The 22,551-nt window shown below is 41.5% G+C and overlaps 1 pseudogene; it reads left to right on the top strand.

Moving 5' to 3' along the window:
- The first annotated feature begins 1,334 nt into the window (after positions 1–1,334).
- LOC138989295 (U6 spliceosomal RNA) lies at positions 1,335–1,428 on the top strand (annotated as a pseudogene).
- Positions 1,429–22,551: the final 21,123 nt, after the last annotated feature.

Genomic DNA, 22,551 nt, shown 5'->3' with positions numbered 1-22,551 from the left:
TGGCTTTTGTGTTTGAAGCCGCCAAAGAGACAGGATAGCATGGAGGTTATGAGAAACTTGGGCCTGATAGTCTCTGTCTCAGGGAAGGGAGGGATCACAGGATGGGTCTTTGGGATGTTGGTTATATATGTTTTTTGACCTGTATGTGTGTACGTATGGAATTCTTTAGACCAGAATAATGGAGTGGGTAGCCAGTTCTCTTCTCCAGGGGATCTTCCCAAACCAGAGATTGAACCCAGGTCTCCCACACTGCAGGCAGATTCTTTACTATGAGCCATAAAACAATGCCTTATCCATCTTCTTTATCCATCAGCCTTATAGTCTTTGTTCTGTCTCTTCTATTCATCACTCTTCTTTTCCTGATTCCCTAAAACAAACATTTTATATATTCATCTAAAGTACTTAGAATAGTCCCTGGCATATGGTAAGTGCTAGACCAATTTTAGCTATTTTTAAAGACATCAGTATAAGAAGAGAAAGAGTTTTTGGTATCCTACTTTGTTTTTTTATGCCAAAAAATTCACATCACCCAAGCATAATACAACATCAGACCTCAAAGGCCTGCTTCTGGGTCCTGAAGTTAATGCTTGAGGCCCACAAAGTAAGCCTCCAAAACAGATACAGGATGCTGTGAGGAAGGATCTAGGATTAGAAAACACAGAAGGGAATTCCAGTAGGGGGCAGGGTGGGTAAGAGAGAGGGGCCCATCTGAGGAGCTGCAACTCTCTTTTGACCTCAAGGAGTACGTATATGTGTGTTTCTGCCAACACTAAATGAACAGCTTTCTAGATAATGGTATCATGATCACAATGGAGAGGTTATGTTCTTGGATACACAAATCTAAAACTGCTGACCTCTCACGTGAGTGAGACTTCTATCCCCGATAGTTCACTAGGCATCAAACCTTGGATATCCAGATACCTGCTCAGCATAACATATCTCTTCCCTTTTGAGTCCCTCTGTCCAAAGCTTGGTAATGCCAATCGGAAACACCTCTCTTCGAATCACTAAGAAATGAGCTCTTCAGTCATTTCCAACTCCTCACTCTTAAAATTCAAGCTCTAAGGCATACTAAGTGATCTCAACCTAGCTATTTGAATCTCTAATCTTCATTTCCTTATTTGTAAATTCTAGATAATTTTAGCGGCCTCATAAGGGCTGTTGAAAGAATAGTGGTACTACTAGTATGACTATTACTAGAAGTGGTATTGGTAATAATCATAGTGGCTAACATTTATTGATCTCTTAGAATTTTTTCACATTTAATCCTCATAACAACTCTATGAAACAGGCCTGTATCTTTTACCTTTAGGTCACAGAATAAGAAAATGAGGATGCTCATTTCAGCAGCACATATACTAAAATTGGAACGATACAGAGAAAACTAGCATGGCCCCTATGCAAATTCACGAAGCATTCCATATTTTTGTATGACTCAGGGAACTCAAACTAGGGCTCTGTAACCACCTAGAGGGGTGGGATGGGGAGGGAGCTGCAAAGGAGTTTCAAGAGGGAGGGGACATACATATACCTATGGCTGATTCATGTTAATGTTTGGCAGAAACACAATACTATAAAGCATTTATCCTTAAATTAAAAATAAATAAACTTGAAAAGAAAAGGAGGCCCCCAGAAGCTCATCCATCTTTTCAGGAAATGTTTACTGAGTGCCAAGTCTGCACCAGATACTTTTCTAAGAGGTTGAGATCCTCCACTGTGTAAGACAGGGTCCTTGATCTTATGTAAGTTACATCCTAATTGGGGACAACAAAATCAGCAAATAAAATAATCATAGACTGTGAAAAGTCCTGAGAAGTAAACAGTAGAGTCTTGTGTGAGAAAGTAATAGGTGGTTTGGACTACTTTGGATTGATTTTAAAAGGCATACATTTAAAATGGATAACCAACAAGGACCTACTGCATAGCACAGAAAACTCTGCTCAATATTATGTAACAACCTAAATATGAAAGGAATTTGGAAAAGAATAGACACATGTATATGTATAACTGAATCAGCTTGCTGAACATCTGAAACTAGGGCTTCCCAGGTGTCTCAGTGGGTAAAGAATCCGCCTGTAACGCAGAAGATGCAAGAGATGTGGGTTTGATCCCTGGGTTAGGAAGATCCCCTGGAGGAGGAAACGACAACCCACTCCAGTATTCTTGCCTGGAGAATCCCATGGACAGAGGAGCCTGGCGGGCTACAGTCCAAGGGTTGAAAAGTGTCGGACACAACTGAAGTGACTTAGCATGTACGCACGCCTGAAAGTAGCAGCACATTGTTAATTAACGATCAGTTCAGTTCAGTCTCTCAGTCGTGGCCAACTCTTTGCCACCCCATGAATCATAGCACGCCAGGCCTCCCTGTCCATCACAAACTCCCGGAGTTCACTCAGACTCACGTCCATCGAGTCAGTGATGCCATCCAGCCATCTCATCCTCTGGTGTCCCCTTCTCCTCCTGCCCTCAATCCCTCCCAGCATCAGAGTCTTTTCCAATGAGTCAGCTCTTCACATGAGATGGCCAAAGTACTGGAGTTTCACCTTCAGCATCATTCCCTCCAAAGAAATCCCAGGGCTGATCTCCTTCATAATGGACTGGTTGGATCTCCTTGCAGTCCAAGGGACTCTTAAGAGTCTTCTCCAACACCACAGTTCAAGAGCATCAATTCTTTGGCACTCAGCCTTCTTCACAGTCCAACTCTCACATCCATACATGACCACAGGAAAAACCATAGCCTTGACTAGACGGACCTTTGTTGGCAAAGTAATGTCTCTGCTTTTGAATATGCTATGTAGGTTGGTCATAACTTTCCTTCCAAGGAGTAAGCGTCTTTTAATTTCATGGCTGCAATTCTAAGTTTAAAAAAGACCTAATGAGTTAAAAAAAGAAAAAATTCCTTTAAAGAAAAAAAAAAAAGGCGTCTCTAACTAGGTGACATTTAAGCTGAGAGGTTCAGGGTGAGAAAGGATTCAACCAAGAAAGGATGGAAGGGAGAGTGCAGAGGCTTCAGAACAAGCAGGAGCTGGAAAGGGAGTAGGGGAGTTAAGGGGAGTGAGGTGGAAAGAGGCCGCAGATGGAAAATGCTCTGCACAATGGCAAGGAAATTTGGAGCTTATTCCATGCAATGGGAAGACTGGATGGAATGAGAATAGTGCAAAGACAAATCTGAATTAAAATTTCAAACATCATTCTAGCTTAGTGTGATGTAAGGCTGGTGAGGGTGCAGAGGTGAACCTGGGAGACCAGCTGGGCAGCTACTGTAAGAGTCAGGGCAGGAGAGGATGGGGGTTGGGCTCGAGGAGCAGGTGGAATGCACACCAGTGAAGAGATGAAGGGGCTGTTTTTGAGACAGAGCCTTTGTGACTTGCTCATGGATGTGGAGGAAAGTGAGGAAAAGGGAGGATTTAAAGAGGTTTCTAGGGACTTCCTTCATGGTCTTGTGGTTAGGATTTTGTCTTCCAATGCAGGAGTGGGGCCGGGGGTTCCATCCCTGCTTGGAGACCTAAGATCCCACGTATCTTGTGGCCATAAAACCAAAACATAAAATGAAGCCGTATTTTAACAATAGAGAGTTTATTAATAGCCCATATAAAAAATATCTGTAAAAAGAGGTTTCTAGCTTAAGCCTCTGGGTGAATGCCAGGGCCAGGAACTGAGCTGGGATGATTGGAGTAGAAGCAGGTTTTGAGAAAAAGAAATGGCACATGAAATCAAGAGTTCCAGTTTGATTGTAAAAAAAAAAAAAGGCAAGCACACAGCCAAATCTAGAGGTCACTTAGACAGTTGAGTACCCAAATGTGGATGAGAGATTAAAAAATGGGATTATCTGCATATATATGGTGTTTAGGGTCATTGGCATGGAGCAGAAAAAAGAGAAGCCCTCAGGTCTGAATGCCCCAACATTGATCACTTATAAGTCAGCCAAGGAAAAGATTTCAGAGATTTGACAAGGGCCTCTTGCCCCAGTTTCCCCAGTTAGAAAGGACCTGAGCTGTGATGACTGATGCAGGATTTGTGAAGAGTCCCGTAGAGTCTGGCTCCTAAAATGCCCCCTCCCTGTAACCAGAATTACTGCAACCTCTTCTTCCACCTCAAAACTCCTAGTCTGTCCTTCAAGGCCAACTTTAATGGGCTCATTTTTACTTCCCCAAACTATTTCCAGCCATTCCTAAATGTTTGTTGTCTAAAAGACACTGCTCAGCTGACAAACTTCTAAGTACTTGCATGGCAGTTTTAGGCAACAGCAATCTCACAACAATAACATTCACTCGTTCAACAAATATCTGGCATTTGCTGCCTGTCAGGCCCTCCTCAACTACTGAGGAGACTCCAGAAAGCCTATAGGTGAAGTCCTTGCTCTCCTGGAGATGATGTCACAGAGAGGGCTAGCGCCGTTCTAGTCAGCTCATGGGCCCATCCATGGGTCATGGCCATTCCAACCTTCTCAAACATTCATTCTTCCTCCCTACCCTCTTTCCTCGTCTCCCCGATCTCAATCCTCCATTTTCATAGAAGCCATTCAGTCTAAAATTTAGCATCAGTTACATACCCACCAGTGAGCACTGATGTATCTAAATGTCACCTGCCCACCTCCACTCCCTCCTGCAGAGACACACACCTTCCAACAGAGATCCTGTCCCAGTCAGAAAGCCACATAGAAAGCTCTGCAGAGACGATCAGAGCTCCACATGTCAGCTGACTGTGCTCAGTTGCGATTAGTCGTGTCCGACTCTGCAATCCCATGGACTGTAGCCCGCCAAGCTCCTCTGTCCATGGAATTTTCCAGACAAGAATACTGGAGTGGGTTGTCATTTCCTACTCCAGGGGATCTTCCCGACCCAGGGATCAAAGCTAAGTCTCCTGTGTCTCCTGCATAGGCAGGCAGATTCTTTACCACTGAGCTACCTGGGAAGCCTAAAGAGTGAAATCGAGAGGTACAGAGCCTCAAAGGAAGAGACGTGAGAGAGTGAGCTTTGATGACTGAAATGGAAAAGGGAATTTAGGGAGAAATGGGTAGTGTGGGGAAAATTATAGGGGAAAGGGGAGACAGATGAGGGGATAAATCAGAGATCACAAAACAACTTCAGACTGCCCAGAGGGACTGCTAAACCCAGAGAGCCCATTAATAAGCTTCTGTGGTCACCTGGGCTCCATGCCTAGCTCCTCACTTAGAGTCAACACCCAGGGGCCTTAATAGCCATCCTGGGGCTTTTCTCAGCAGACCAAGCTTAGAGGAAGGCATTTGCAAGGAAGGTCAATTCTTCATCCCCAGCAAGTGCAGGCTATATTAGGGAGGTTAACCTATTTACACTAAAGCCTTCTCAACTGGGTATCAATAGATTAGTCTAATGCTCTCCGATGGGGTTACACAGATAATTCTGTCATACACTCACCTACAGAGAACAAACAAATAACTTCCATCAGCACAACTGACACAGTCATACAGATTTGATTTCATATGATTATGATTTCATATATGTGGTGTTAGTTGCTCAGTTGTGTCCAACTCTTTGTGACCCCACGGACTGTAGCCTGCCAGACTCCTCTGTCCATGGGATTTCCCAGGCAAGAATACTGGAGTGGGTTGCCATTCTCTTCCCCGGGGAGGATCTTCCCAACACAGGGAGTGAACTCAGGTCTCCCGCACTGCAGGCGGATTATTTACCATCTGGGCTGCCAGGGATATATGTGCAGGATCATCTGTATTAAGCACCAGTGGGGCAATGGTTAATTGCCCTGTATTCCAGCAGATGGAGCTATAGCCTGGAGGGGTGCAATATGCTTCAGTGGCTGATGGCCCACCCCTCAGAAAAATCAATATTGAGAAGAGATGTGGGGAAAGAGAATTAATAATAATAATATAATAATACTAACATTAGTTAGTATTCTGTGGTTGTACACGCATCTGAATTGGTGTCTGATACACAGCAAGGCATTCAAATAAGGAATGAATACATGTGATGTAATCCAGTGAACTTTCTGAGAACAGAGATTTTTCTTCCTCATTCAGCTTTGTTTTTCTCTCTCATTCCTTTGAATATCTGTATATACACACCCTTTGGACACCCACTTCCCATTAAAATGTCATGGAAAAATTCTGTGAAACTTGACTATAGGGTCAAATGGATGTCAAAGGGAGGTGTCAGGAGAGGCATGTGATGAAAATAAGGCAGCTGGGGTTCCCACCTGTCTCCCATGCCCGGACTCTGTGCTCTAGGCAGTGTTCCTTGAAGTTTGTTTCCTCCCTAGCCCCCACCATTTGCATCAGTATCAGCTGGGTTGTTTATCAAAAATTCTGATTCCCAGGCTACATCCCAAAGAATCTTAATCAATAGTTGTAGGCTGGGGCACCTCCTGTAGTCCCTTCATACAGTCAAGCTCAAGAATCTCTCTTCTGAGGGAAGGGGAACTGACAAACTCTTATTCCCAATCCTGAGACACAGAGAGCATGAAAAACTCTGAACACTGAAAAGTTTTCATAACTTACTTTGGTGGCAAAATCTGGCCCATGAAGTGCCATGAAGCTATGTATGATTCTTATTAATTGCACATAATATGAGTATCCCACTCCAGTACTCTTGCCTGGAAAATCCCATGGACGGAGGAGCCTGGAAGGCTGCAGTCCATGGGGTCGCTGAGGGTCGGACACAACTGAGCAACTTCACTTTCACTTTTCACTTTCATGCACTGGAGGAGGAAATGACAACCCACTCCAGTGTTCATGCCTGGAGAATCCCAGGGACGGGGGAGCCTGGTGGGTTGCTGTCTATGGGGTCGCACAGAGTCGAACACGACTGAAGTGACTTAGCAGCAGCAGCAATATGAGTATGCATATGTAATGTGAATGCTCACACAGCCCACTAAGGAAATATTAATGTGTTTGGTTAGAAGGTGCTGTCCTAACCCCACTGAAGATATTATGGAGTATATTGTGTGTGTGTTAAATTGCCTTTCTGAAGTCCGAACACTTCCTGAATTCATAAACACATGTGGTCTTGAGGGATTCAGACGAAAGGCACCTGTGCTGTGTTCTCACAGCCTGACCATAGGTGGTGCTTGAAGCAGTTAAATTTGGGTTTAACAATAATAAGAAAGCCTAATAAAGAGATGACTGGATTGGGAGCCAAGAGACTTCATCTTTCTGTATCTCTATTCTTTCTCCTGAAAATGAAGGAGGAGATGACATTTAAAGACTTTTGGCTCTAAAATTCTGGTTTTCACTCCTTGCTTTTCTGGAGAAATGTTGACCCATTAATGCCACAAAGAGTAGATTGTGGTGTCTTATTATTTTCACTAAGAAAAATTTAAAAGGTAAAGACCTTTCACTGTCTTCTGGATTTTCAGACAGATTCTTGACTGACATTTCCCTCCATGGTGTGAAAGGGCCTTTACCCCAACTTTACAGATATCCTGATACATTATTGCATTGAGCAGCACTGCTGGGCATCTACTAGAATAGAGAAGTGACCATGAACTCCACAGAGTGCTAGGAAACACTGAGGAAGAAAGTATTGTATGTTAGTTATAGAGGAAGAGACAAGAGATACAAATCTGAGAAAGTCTCCATTACCAGCTGCTTTCAGAGCTTAGAGACTTCCAGGTGGTGCTAGTGGTCAAGAACCTGCTTGCCAATGCAGGAGATATAAGAGACACGGGTTTGATTCCTGGATCAGGAAGATTCCCTGGAGGAAGGCATGGCAACCCACTCTAGTATTCTTGCTAGGAGAATCCCACAAATAGAGGAACCTAGTGGGCTACAGTCCATGGGGTGGCAAAGAGTCAGACATTACTGAAATGACTTAGCACGTGGGCATGCACTCAGAGCTTCATTCATCCAAGGGGCAGCAAGCTGCCTCTCAGAGAATCCTAGTGATCCCTTAGCCTGTGTGACGGGGGGTGCTCTATGCAGTAACTGATGTTTAAATGCTCATCCTAAGACCCTGTGAAATCCCAAAGCAAGATATTGTGACGTTAAAACAAAACACAAAGCAAGACAACAAGCTCTGAGTTTGTTCTATCAGAAGCAATGTGTTATGGGTTGAATTGCATCCCCCTAAAATACAGAGGTTGAGGGTCTTCCCAGGTGACCCAGTGGTAAAGAATCTGCTTGACAAGCAGGAAACGTCAGTTCAATCCCTGGGTTGGGAAGATCCCCTGGAGTAGGAAATGGTAACCCACTCCAGTATTCTTGCCTGGAGAATCCCATGGACAGAGGAGCCTGGGGGGCTTCATTCCACCAGGTCGCAAAAGAGTCGGACACAACTTAGCATCTAAATAGCAGCAGCATAATAAATGGTAGGATTTGCTTGCCCAATTTCATGAAAATTCAGAGGTTGAAGTCCTAACTCCCCCAGTAAAGAAGGAATGAGCACTTATTTGGAAACAGGGTCTTCACAGAGACAATCAAGTAAAGTGAGGTCTTTAAAGGATGGCTCCATGATTGAATGACTAGCAATCTAACAAGACCGGTGTTCTCTAATAAAGGGGAATTTGTACTAATGTACAAGGAGAACACTATGAGAGCAAGAAGATGGCCATCTATAAACTAAGGAAAGTCCTTGCAAAAAATATACAATGTTTAGTCCCATGGCAGAGGGAGGCAACTGTGAGCTCTGGTGTGAATATTTGGACACCATTTTCACTCCTGGCTTCATTTATGCCCTGTGTGTGTGTGTGTGTGTGTGTGCACTAAGTTGCTTCAGTTGTGTTCAGCCGGTGGGTTCTTTACCAATAGTGCCACCCAGGAAGACCTGTTTATGCTTCATTCTTTGTTTTTCATTTGTTTCATTTTTCTGATTTTGTCTTTTTTTTAAATTGGAATACAGTTGCTTTACATTGTTGTGTTAGTTTCTACTGTTGCAGTCCTAGATGTATCTTTATCTGCTGCCTGGAATTTCTTTTAGGTTTACAAATGATAGATGTTGGTAAGTAACTTATCTTGCCTAGCACATTCATGGACAGTTGATATGGAATGATTAAATGGTGAAGCCCAACTCCCCTATAACTATTGTGTAAGGAAATGTGAGAGATGATAAGGTTTTGTTTCACAGGACACAAGACTTCTGAACTCTGGGAAAGAATTCTTCGAGCAATATGCCACTGTAAAGTAGGGCTTGAGTCACCCCAAAGTCAGGACTGTCTTCAATTCTTCATGACACAGAGCAAAGAGGATGTGGGATACCATTTCCAGATGAAGGGCTATGGTAGGAATTTTGTGAAGTGTGTCAAGAAGTAAAGCAGAAAGGATGACTGTTTACTGTGCATTTGCTGTGTGCTAGACAATATTATGTAACAGACTATTTGATTTTTACAATGGCTTTACAAAGAGGGAGTCCCAGCTCCCTGATTAAAACTGAAAAATACGTAGCTCAGAAAGGTATTTTGTCAAAGAGCAGATAGTTAATTTAAAAAGTTGAGCTGAAATTTGAAATAGAGAAACCTGACTCTTCATAAATATTCCCATCCCTCCAAATTGCCTCCTTAAAATTCATATGTTGTTTGGCTCTCATGATCAAATCAGGATCACCAATAACTATAGAAATGTAGTTGGTAAAAAAAAATCTTACCTTTTGGAACATTTAGAAATGTTAGATGAAAAGACTCAAAAGGATCTGTATTTGGCATGAAAGTATAATGGCTGGAAAACATGTGGACCACAGAAGAGGATTTGGAAAAATGTTTGGAATCATAGCAATGAAAATAGGGTAATTCCAGACAATGATTTTACTCAATTTTTAGTGAGAGGAGGTTGGAAATTAGTATCAGAGCCACTCTGTTGACTGTGGATGTTATATTATCCTTGGAAAGTAGGTGGTAGCAGAAATTACTGGCTGTCCTCCAGAATCCATTCTCTCCTTTCTTTTTTTTTTTAAACTGGGTATTTGGTTACCCAGTTAAAGTTTTATTTCACAGTCTTCCTTGCAGAACAGGTGTGATCATGAACTTGGTTCTGGCAAGTGGAATATGAGTGAGGTTCTGTGTGCCATGGCTCACTGTGCCCGAAGATGGTAGGGGTGCCCTCCTGTCCCCTGGATTCCTTCCTCTGGCTGGAAAGCAGGTGTGATGGTGGGAGATGAGTCAGCCGTTGTAGACCTTCAGATGGAAACCAGTCGTTGAAGATAAAAGTGTTAAAGAAAAAAGAGCCTCAAGATTGTGGGGCCACCTCACCAGCCTGAATTGCAAACCTGCCCTTTTGTATTCAAGATACATAAATGGTCTATGTTTTAAAAGCCACTGTTATTTAGAATCTCATTGTTACTTCAGCCAAACCAGTATTTCAGTTAATAAGCTATATTCTAATAACTAAATAAAGCACCTCATTCCCATATCTTCTGAATGCAAATGTATGTGAAAGTCTCTCTGTAGAATTATCTACTCTGTTTCAGAGTTTCTTTTGTGACCCAGTTGCTACCAACAGGGAGAGATCTTTAAATACCAGGGGCTCTTTGTTTCCTTGGTTCCTGAACTCTTGTCAGGAAAAATCTACCAAGGGGATCCTGGCTTCTCATGCTCCCTTAGGAGCATCTGAACTGGGTCTGGAAAGTCTGGCTTATTTCTTTCAAGTGTAGGACATGAGCAGTTGTGAAAGTGAAGGTATTGTGAGGGTGATTTGATATTTATTAGTGATTTTGTTTAAGCCCGAATAGTCCAAAAAGTGAATGGAAATTTCTGCCAAGATCTGACCTATAAAAGCCCTTTGAGAGCTAGCGCAGGGGGTAGGATCAGGGGTTTCTCAGACTTGCCTGAGGTTTCTAGAGATAGTACATTGGCAGCTTCCGGAAGAGATGGGGGAAGGGGGTGTTAGAACAAGAATTCCCCTATAGTCTCCTTTTCTAAAATAGGGTTTAGAGAAGGTGTGGGAGGAGTACCCCTAAACCACTGAGAAGTCTCAGTTGTAAAACCAGTGACTTATTGATGAGCACATGGGGTCAGCTGCAATTTCAATAATCCGTTTCAATGAAGAGGAAAAGTGAAAGTACATTTACCCAATTTCCGTGGCAATTCTGATAGGCAGTTGCACTCGGTGAACCTGCTAGGAAAGTGATGAGAGTTTAAAGTAGAGTTAGTTTCAGGCAGGATCAGGAATCGCATGTAGTAAGACTCTTCAAGTCTTTGTCTTCACATCAGGTATGTTAGAGTGGACCACAAGGGGCCAGCCTGATGTAGTGGATGCTCCAGTTGGGGTGGGTGGGACATAAGAGGAGGGGAGACTACGTAATATATCAGCTAGTGCCATAAAAATGGGCCTGATTATTGGCAAGAAAAAAGTCCCAAAATAGAGATATTAGAATTATGTATTTGGTTTATTTGTTTTACATAAGGGAAGAATGAAAAGTGAGAGGAAGAGGAAAATCACAGGGCTCATTAAATAAAAAAAAAAGAAAAGATCAATAAGGAATATTGGGAGGGAATTATGTTGTAAGGAGAGATGGAAGTATAAATTCCAAGGATTTCCCTGGCTGTCCAGTGGTTAAAATTCTGTGCTTCCACGGCGGGTGGCATGGGTTTAATTCCTGGTCAGGGAACTTAAGATCTCACATGCCAGGGGTGTGGTCAAATTTTTTCCCACTATTCTCTTTGCCTAATATAAGAAGTCTGTTGATCAAATTGAGAAGGCACAAGGCCCTATGGTTAATTATTCAAATAATGTTATCACAGTCAAGGCTATGGTTTTTCCAGTGGTCATGTATGGATATGAGAGTTGGACTATAAAGAAAGCTGAGCACAGAAGAATTGATGCTTTTGAACTGTGGTGTTGGAGAAGACTCTCGAGAGTCCCTTGGACTGCAAGGAGATCCAACCAGTCCATCCTAAAGGAGATCAGTCCTGGGTGTTCACTGGAAGGATTGATGCTGAAACTGAAGTTCCAATACTTTGGCCACCTGATGTGAAGAGTTGACTCATTTGAGAAGACCCTGATGCTGGGAAAGACTGAGGGCAGGAGGAGAAGGGGACGATGGAGGATGAGATGGTTGGGATGGCATCACCGACTCAATGGACATGGGTTTGGGTAGACTCTGGCAGTTGGTGATGGACAGGGAGGTCTGGTGCGTTGCGGTTCATGGGGTCACAAAGAGTCAGACACGACTGAGTGACTGAACTGAACTGAGTGTTATCAAGTCATATCTCCAAATCCTGGGCAGATCCAGGGGAAGAAAACTAAACGGATATGATGGTCTCTGTCTTAAAAATAAAATCCTAGGCAGATAACTGTGACCTAGATTGAGGAAAATTACACTACAAGCTTTTATTTTCGACATTCTTGCTTTGTTTCACCTCCAAAGAAATTTCTGTTGCTCTGGACTTGTACTGAGTTAAAGCTGAAATTCAGGAACATGTGGGTTAATAATTTTTCTCTAGTAATAGAAAAACAAGTTATGCAAGAAGAAGCCTATTTTAATAGCAAGTGACTATTAGCATCTTAAGAAAACCTCTACATATCTTTCTTTTTATTTAGTTGGCAGGATGTTACTGGCAGAAAAATGGATGTTTTTGTTTAGTTACTAAGTCCTATCTGACTCTTCTGCGAACCCATGGACTGTAGCCTGCCACACTCCTCAGCCCATGGGATTTCTCAAACAAGAATACTGGAGTGGATTGCCATTTCCTTCTCCAAGAAAAATGGGTATTCTGGAACAAATCAGTGCAAGCCATTCCCGCAGGTGGTTTCAAGCCAAAAGTCCCATCTTCACTTACAACAGAAGAAAAACACTGTTATTCTCTGAACGTTTCCATCTCAGGCTGCTGAAAGGCCTCTGTTTATTGGCATGAGGTGATGCTGATACGAGTTACCTTTCAAACTGAGGTTAATACATAGTCTTGCCAGCTAGCTTTTTTTTTTCTGACTGAACAAGGCCTTCTCATGTCTCAGGCCTAATACTAAGGAAATGCTCAAGGCCAGAATAATTTGAAATAAGGAGAAAGTTGATGCCTCCCCTGAGTTTATGAGTGAAAGTAATGAAACCAATATCTGAAACACAAACTCTGACATACTGCAATCACAAACTGGAAGCAAATATAGGGACTTTGAATGGAGGGTAACTCAGCCAGGTCTTAACAAAAACAGTGTTTGAAGCAGATGGCATGAAAGATTAAAAATATCCAACACAAATGGACTTAATTAAGAATGGCAGGGGCCAGCTGAGTATGGAATGTGTCGGCGGATATGGAGTTAGCCTCAGTTTATAGAGCTAAGCAAGTCCAGTGTTTCAGAGAATCTGTGGATCTTAATGCATATGGACACCTCACCAGGGATGTTTGTAAATGTGAACTTAACAGATTATCTCTCATTTAACTTCATTATGGCTTTTCTAAGAAAAAAAAATGGCTTCTTTAAGAAGAAAATAGAAGTAGATAAAAATAGGATTGCCATATATTTGAATATGATTCAGTAGCTTTTGAATACATAGATAGGCATCACTTTGTGATCTTATATACTTTTAAAATAAAAATGCCCTGATTACTATCTAAAAGTTGTTGCTGTTCTTTTGCATCTTAAAAAAAAAATGTCTTCAACCTATGGATCCAAGACAAATGTATTATGGAGAAAGAAGGTCCTCAAAATTTAAGGGATTGTAAAATAATACAGTAAGATTTGCCAGAAGCATTTTTTTGGGACACTGTTAACTTGCATTCTGTAAATCACACACACTGACCCAGGTCAAGAGTAGGCATTAAGTAGATACCAGTGTGGTACCAGATACCAGTTAGGACAAAAAAGGAGAAATAATCTATTTTGAGGTCCAACCTGTTCAACTGAATATTCTAATATCATTTTCTTTAATATTTTAACTTATTGGAATTCTAAATAATTCACTTGATTAGGAAATCTTCCTTGGGTGCCATGGGATCTGACTGTAATAGAATCAATATGGGATACTGGTTGCCAGAGTTACCTTGTATGAACTTCTGGTTTACTTTTTGTAAAATGGTTTTGTTTTTGGTGAGCAAATCAGGTAATGTTTATGGAAGTACATTGAAACTATAAACATTATACAAATGAAATGTACCATTTTATAAAAATTATTATCCTTTGATCATAGAATCATGACTTGGTTATCCTGAGAACTAGGTGGCTTTTCTGTTTTATCAAAAAACAGAGGAAAAATCAACCATAACAAATCTTTTATTCTCACTGACTTACAAAGTCAGTAAGGTCAAGTGATCTAAAGCTAGCCTAGCAATTATCTTTCTTTTTTTCCTTTTCCTGAAAGGCAAGATTTTGTGCAAAGTCATCTGTTGACAGTTTCCTGTCCTTGCTGCTCAATACAACTGCTAATTGGTTCAGAGCCTTGATCCTTGAAAATAAGCCTTTCTTGCAAAAAGACATCATAAAGTTTGGCTATAAAATAAACTTCTTTTGTTTCATCTAGATAATAAAAAGGAACATTCATATTCTTACATTTCTTTGAACAGAAAAATATCTAAATGCTTCAAGACAAGTGTTTAAAAGACCAAGAGAGAATGGAATTAAATATTTAGACTGTATCTGATAGATTAAGGATTAAGTTAATTTGTAAAAGAGCCCATTAAGTTAAAAAAAATTTCAAAATAAGTGACCGCATAATATAAACATGCAATTCCTAGAAGAAAAATAAGTGATTAATAAACCTGTAAATTATAAAGTCAATGAACTATAATTGCATAAAGTTAAAAAGACTGATAACATGCCATGCTAATAAATATTGGGGAAATATGCACACTCATATATTACTAGTTGAGAGTATAAATAACTGAAATCTTTTTGGAAAGAATCTATGAACCACAATAATTCTAAATACTAGAGTAAAAAAGGATGATTGTCCATGTTTATTCACTTACTCATGAGACAAATATTTCTTGAACACCTACCCTATACTAGGGATGCAGAAGTGAACAAGATAGAAATACATCTCTTTTGTGGAGTTCATTGTTTATTGGGAGAAAATCAGAAATAGGTATAATAAATAAGTAAATTTCATAGGATATAAGAAAGTGATATGTATGATGGAAAGAAAAAAACAGCAGAGTAAGGAAAATATATAATACTGAGATGAGTGTGGGGGCTGCAGTTTTATGTTGGGAGTCGGTGTAGTCTGGACTGAGAAAGTTAAATTTGAGCAAAAACTTGAAGGAAGTGAGGGAGTGGCTATTTGCATGTAGAGCGGAAGAAAATTCCAGGCATAGGAAACAGCTAGAAAAAACATAAATAACTATAAATAGAAAAATAAATAAAGAAGTGGGTTGAGTATAAAAAGCTGTACTCATAAAAACAGAGGCTAAAATGGTGTTACCAAGGGCAGGGAGGTTGGGGTGTAAGAAAGATATTGCTTAAGAGTACAAGCTTGCAACCAGTAGATACATGAGTCTTGGAGTTTGAAGGTACAGCACAGTGATTATAAAAAATTGTTTGTTATTCTTTAGTAGCTAAGCCATGTCCCACTCTTTGCAACTCCCTGGACTGTAGCCCGCCAGGCTCCTCTGTCCATGGGATTTCCCAGGCAAGAATACTGGAGTGCGTTGCCCTTTGCTCCTCCAGGGGATCTTCCTGACCTAGGGATTGAACCCGAGTCTCCTGCATTGGCAGGCAGATTCTTTACCACTGAGCCACCAGAAAAGCCTAATTATTCCCACCCCCAAAAGAAATGATAATTACATAATGTGATAGCAGTGCTAGCTCATGCTAAATATCGATCATACTGCAATATATAAATGAATCAAATCAGGTCAGGGAACTAGATCCCACATGCAGCAACTAAGACCCAGAACAGTCAAACAAATAAACAAATATATATATTAAAAAAAAAGACTCCTAGAAGAAAACATAGGCAGAATTCTCCTTGACATAAATCATAGCCATATTTTTTTTAGATTTATCTCTGAATCAAAGGAAATAAAAGCAAAAATAAACAAGTGGGATCTTGTTTTTGATCAATCACTCAGTTGTGTCCAACTCTTTGCAACCCCATGGACTGCAGCGCGCCAGGCTTTCCTGTCCTTTACCATCTCCCAGAGCTTGCTCAAACTCATGTTCATTGAGTTGGTGATGCCATCCAACCATCTTGTCCTCTGTCGTCCCTTCTCCTTTTGCCTCCTGTCTTTCGCAGCACCAGGGTCTTTTCAAATGAGTCTGCTCTTCACATGAGGTTTGTACAGCAGAGGAAACCACCCACAAAATGAAAAGACAACTTACTGAATGGGAGAAAATATTTGCTAATGATATGACAGATAAGGGATTAATATCTACTTACATAAACAGTTTATTAGCAAAAACACAAACAATGTTATTAAAAGTGGGCAGAAGATCTGAATAGACATTTGTCCAAAGACATACAGATGGCCAAGAGGCATATGAAAAGATGCTCAACATCATTAATCATCAGAGAAATGCAAATTAAAACCACAATGAGCTACCACCTCACACCTGTCAGAATAAGTAAGTAAGTAAGTGAAGTCGCTCAGTCGTGTCTGACTCTTTGCGACCCCATAGCCCTACAAGGCTCCTCTGTCTATGGGATTTTCCAGGCAATAGTACTGGAGTGGATTGCCGTTTCCTTCTCCAGGGGATCTCCCCAACCCAGGGCTCGAACCCAGGTCTCCCGCATTGTAGACAGACGCTTTACCATCTGAGCCACCGTCAGAATAGCTGTCATCAAAGAGACTACAAATAACAAACGTTGGGGGACTTCCTGGTGGTCCAGTGGTTAAGAATTTGCCTTGCAATGTGAGAGATGCAGGTTCCATCCCTGGACCACCATGTGCTGGAGGGAAAGATCCTACACGATGCAGCGGAGTTTCTTTGTGATGCAACAAAGACGTGATGCAGCCAAATAAATAAATACTGTTTTAGAAAAACCAAAACAAATGTTAGCAAGGATGTGCAGAGAAGGGAACTCCACTGCACTGTTGTTGGGAATGTAAATTGGTGCAGCCACTGTGGAAAACCATATGGCAGTTTCTCAAAAAACTAAAAATAGAACTACCATGTGTTGTGCTAAGTCACTTTAGTTGTTTCAGACTCTTTTCGACCCTTTTGGACTGTAGCCTACCATGGGATTCTCCAGGCAAGAATACTGAAGTGCGTCACAGTGCCAGCCTCCAGGGGATTTTCCTGATGCAGGGATTGAAAACTCATCTCTTACATCTCCTGCATTGGCAGGTGGGTTCTTTACCACTAGCCCCATGTACAAAGCCTGAGAACTACCATATTACCCAACAATTCCACTCCTGGGTATATACCTGACAAAAACCAAAAGCTAGCTTGAAAAGAAGCATGCACCCCAATTTTCGCAGCAACATTATTTATAATTCCAAGATATGGAAGCAACCTAAGTGTCTATCAATAGATAAATGAATAAAGAAGACATGGTATGTATATACAATGGACTACTACTGATCTATAAAAAGTAATTAAATTTTGCCATTTGCAACAACATGGATGGACTTAGAGATTATTCTAAGTGAAATAAGGGAGACAGAGAAAGATAAATATTGTATGATATCACATATATTGGAATCTAAAAAGTACAACAAACTAGTGAATATAACAAAAAGAAACAGACTCACAGATACAGAGAACAAATTAGTGCTTACCAATGGGGAGAAGGAGGAGGGGAGAGACACTGACAATATAAGGAAGGGGATAAAGACGTACTATTATGTAGAAAATTAGTAACTACAAGGATATATTGTACAACACAGGGAACACAGGGACTGTAGTCAATATTTTATAAAAACTGTACAAGGAGTATGGTCTTCCCAGGTGGCCCAGTGGTAAAGAATCTGCCTGCCAAACAGGAGACGTGGGTTTGATCCCTGGGTTGGGGAGATCCCCTGGAGAAGGAAATGGCAACCCACTCCAGTATTCTTGCCTGGGAAATCCCATGGACAGGAGCGCGGCAGGCTGTAGTCCATGGGGTTGCAAAAGAGTTGGACATGACTTAGCAACTAAACAACAACAACAAATACAGGGAGTATAGCCTTTAAAAATTGTGAATTACTATGTTGCATGTCTGTAACTTATATAATAATATAGTACATCAACTATACCTCAATAAAAAAAAGAACTGAGCCTAAATATCTATGAAAGAATGGATGAAGATTATTTATAGTAACTGTGTATCACTAATGCCTCTAACTCTTACAAAAGAATAGCAAAGATCCCTCAATTTGTGCTTTTCTGCTCTTTTAATTTGACAAGAGTGAAGAGCACTGTTTGGCAGTTGGGAGACCTAAACTGAACTGTTTTTCTCTTATTTTAGTACAGTCACTTCTGTGCTTTGTTTTCCTAATCTGTAAAATGGGGCTTATAACTGCCTTGGCTATTTCTCTGTTTTTTATAATGACAAACAAAACAACAGATGAATAAATTTAATGATAGGAAAATGATTATAACATTAGTTTTGTGCCATGTGCTCAGTCACTCCGACTCTTTGTGACCTCATGGACTGTATAGCCCGCCAGGCTCTTCTCTCCATGGAATTTCCCTGGCAAGGATATTGGAGTGGGTTGCCATTTCCTTCTCCAGGAAATCTTTCTGACCCAGGATGGAATACATGTCTCCTGTGGCTCTTGCCTTGCAGGTGGATTCTTTACCTGCTAAGCCATCAGGGAAGCTTGAAAAAATTATGTTATAAAATAATATATCAATGGAATTCCCTGGTAATCCAGTGGTTAGTACCCCATGCTTCCAGTGCTGGGGGCATGGGTTGCATCTCTGATTGGGGTCTAAGATTCTGCAAACCACACAGTATGCCCAAATAAAATACAGAGTTTAAAATAAAATACAGAGTTTAAAATAAAAAACAGAGTTTAAAAAATAGTCTATCTAGCATGATCCTAATCCTAATTAGAGGGGTTGGGGTGGCAAAGTGTGCTTACAAGCATAGAAAAAAATGCCAGAAGATTATTTACCAAAATGTTTAGAGGGATAATTTGGGGGAGATGATCCATATTGGTAATTTAATTTGCTTCTTGATGTTATAAAATCTTTTCCAAAATTTCCAAAGTAAACATGAATTCCCTACATCATCGGAAAGAAACATTAAGTTTTAAAATACACAGTGTGGTCTGAGAGGCTGCCTTTGCATCCCACATGGAGTCACCTCACTTCTACTGTTTCCCACCCTTAGCTGAATAAGTCATAAACTCAGTTTGACAACAACAGAAGCAAACAGCACATGAAGTAAGGAATTACAGTCATGAACAATACTAAGCCATTAGAGGCCTGTAATGGGATTTTAATTATTTTCTCTTAATACTTAGGGGCCTTTGAGATATCATTATATTGAGTCAGGGTTTAACAAGGAAAATAAATGAAGAAAAGCTGCCTCAACATTGCCTGGAAGGCGTATGGGAAGTCGCTGTAAATTCCTCTCAGTTTTGTTGGAAACCTCCCATTGCTCTTAAAAAAACAGTGTTTGAAAGAAATTGCCTGGAAGTAGGTGACAGAAGTGGTTTGGTTCGATGGGAGTCTGGCGCTCAGCCTCTGTCCATACAGGCTGTACAGGGGAGGAAGGCGTGAGAAGTTTTGCTGTACGTGACAGGGTCTGTCTTTAAACCAATTTCTGGAGAGGATGTGGCCTTGAACATCAAGAACATAGACGTTTCTGGGGAAGGCTGATTGGCACCCTAAATATAGCCGGACTCAAGTTGAACATGGAAATGAACTTGAGGGAGTGTCTACACATGGACAAGCTTGACTTTCTTTATGAAAGTGCCTGCTAGCTCTCTCCCATATTTGAACTTTGCAAAAAGAAACTACTACATTTCTCCTTCAGTCCTTTCAAAGTTAGAGATGTATATGGAAGTGTATTTTCCAAAATATAATCCTCTTTTTTTTTTAAAAAAAAAATTAAAGCTAAGATATGCAAAGTGTTTCATGGAGAAGTGTTGGCAAAAGTCCAGAAAGTAGTACAGAACTGAAATGAGGGTTAAAAAGAAATGCTTCAAAGGGAACATCTGCTGAAGTGGGAACCGCACTGGCGCTCAGGATTCAGCTCCCAGGGCACCAGGTGTCACGTTTCGTTCGTAGCAGTTGTTAGTGTCCCCTTGGGTGGCAGGAAGGAAGAGGAGTGACCATGGCATTCACCGAAGGACACCCTGTCCCACTGGCGGCACCGAGGTTCAATTCTTAGACGGCTCGACCACTGACTTGTGTGCTTCAAGGAGGGGATTTCCACATTCAAAAATAGTACGACTTCAGTTAGGCTTGACTGCCTTTTTGGGAAGTTTGTTATATTTAGAAGCTTTCTCCTCCCCGCCCCCCATCATGGCTTTTAAACTCCATCTGCAACATGGCACCAGTCTTCAGAATTCTGATGGCCTGATTTACCCCTAGGGCTCTGTTTGGAATCAAGATGTATTCTGAAAACATAGGAAAGAGCTGCTGTATTGACAACACATATTTTAATCAAAATGCTGAAAGCGGTGAAATGATAAGGGCTTTTTTTTTTTTTCTTCCTCAGGCTTCTCTGTACTTTTGAAATTTTCTAGATTGTGGTTTTCACTTAGGAGATGTCACAGATCTGAGCAGCAGTTTCTCAGGGTGGTTCTCCCTCACCCAGCTGGGCTCTGGTTACACCATCCTGGGAGCCGTGAAGACTTGGTCTGGAGCCAGAAAGCCTCAGGAATCTCCATGTAACATGGAATATCAGTTACACGGCATGCAAAAATAGAATCAGGAAAAAAATTCTATTATGAGCAGTTTTGCTTACATAGTAAAAATAAACTTACTTTTATTAAAAATAAAAAAAAAAACCCTTTAAAATGCCGTAAGTCTATAAGGAAAGGCTGGTTTTCAAAGATGCACTTTGTATTGAGGCTCAAGTGATGGCTCACATATAGTTTAGCAGGACTTACTTGGTCTGTTCTGGTTATCCACTAAGGTGAAAGTTAGAGAGATTGTATATTGCTGTGGATTCAATTTTGGATTCAGGAAGGCTTGTGATCAGTCCAATCCAATTTCTGTTTTACTTTCTATCCATTCTGCAAAGGACTTTCTGTGCAACTGTAATGTGCTTTGCCTCTCAGTAGCCCCAGAGTGAAGCTGATGGAACTAACCCAGGACGAGGGAGGAAGTTCTTTTTCGCCATAACATAAAGGATTCATAGAGGATGATTCTTTGCTTTCATTTAAAACGTGGAAAATCTCAGAGTTCTACTCACTTTCTGTGCATTCCCTCGAGCAGTGATGCCAAATTCACAGGTTGGTGGTGAGAGTTTTCCATCAAATATTTTAAAATGTCTCCTTTACCTGAGCACCGTGCATGGGAGTGTACTAAGTCACTTCAGTCGTGTCTGACTCTTTGCAACCCCATGGACTGTAGCCCGCCAGGCTCCTCTGTCCACGGGGTTCTCCAGGCAAGAATACTGGAGTGCATTGCCATGCTGTCCTCCAGGGGATCTTCCTGACCCAGGGATCGAACCCACATCTCTTATGTCTGCATTGGCAGGTGAATTCTTTACCACTAGCGCCACCTGGGAAGCCCCACCTGAGAACCATTCACTTGAAATGACCAATTCCTTCGGTTTCAGGGCCATCCCCCCCCACCCCACCACACCTCAAGTTTCTACAGAATGTTTTAGAACAAGTCTTCTGGTTCTTTTTCCCCAAATTACCCGTCATTGGCAGAATAAGCAGGAACATCCCCAGAGGGCAGCTTTTCTGGGTAAAGCTCCTCTGTGGATGGACCAATTTGGGAACCATTGGTACCACTGCAACACACGAGCTTGCCAATCTCTGAAGGGGGTTCAGGACATCTCAGGATTCCATGGCACTAGGTTCCTCTCACCTCATGAAAATTTCCCTTTCATCTATGCTGTCACTCCCAAGGTGCATTCCAAGAGGTTGACCAGTTGATGAACTTCTGGGAGTGAGAGAAAGGGGATTTAGGTTCATTTTGATGAAACTTTGAAAGTTCTCTGCTGACTCTAAGGGCTTTCACTGAAACCCCCACAGTGGAGGGGAACTGGCAGGTGAGGATAAAGAACGGGTTGGGATGTTGGGGGCTTCTCCATACAGAGCTGCTTCTAGAGACAGTGATCTGCACTCAGCTGAATACAGAAGCAGACTGGGACCATGAATTCCTGAGATGATTTTCTCTTTGAAGATGGGATCCAATCTCACCTGTCCCCTCTTTTTGTTTTTCAACCCAGTAACTATTCTGAGCCAGACATTTTTTTTTTTTTCAGAGTGCTGTCTAAAATATCAGAAAAATCCCTGGCATGCTTGAAGTCATCAATGGCTATTTCTAGTGAGTGGAAAGCAAGTGGGATTGAAGAGGAGAGTCTTGGGGACAAAGCCCATGACTTGGGAGCTGGTAGAGAAACTCCCGGTGGACAGACTGGTTCGGGCACACTCAGGATGGACAGTATGACACAGAGCCAAAGTTTGGTGGAAAGAGGAGAGGCAGAGCCCCTGAGCAGGTTCTCCTGGAGTTACCATTATGCCAACTTGGCAAGACACATGGCTCTTCCAGGACTCAGTTTCCTATTTTGCAAAATGAGGGAATGAAATGCTTTGGATTAAATGCTTTCTCCCTAAGGCCCCTCCCCTTCCATCTTCCCACTT

The sequence above is a fragment of the Bos mutus genome, chromosome 9 (assembly GCF_027580195.1).
Source record: "Bos mutus isolate GX-2022 chromosome 9, NWIPB_WYAK_1.1, whole genome shotgun sequence".
Taxonomy (NCBI): Eukaryota; Metazoa; Chordata; class Mammalia; order Artiodactyla; family Bovidae; genus Bos; species Bos mutus.
The sequence above is the reverse complement of the archived record's forward strand: the minus strand, read 5'-3'. Positions and strand labels throughout refer to the sequence as shown.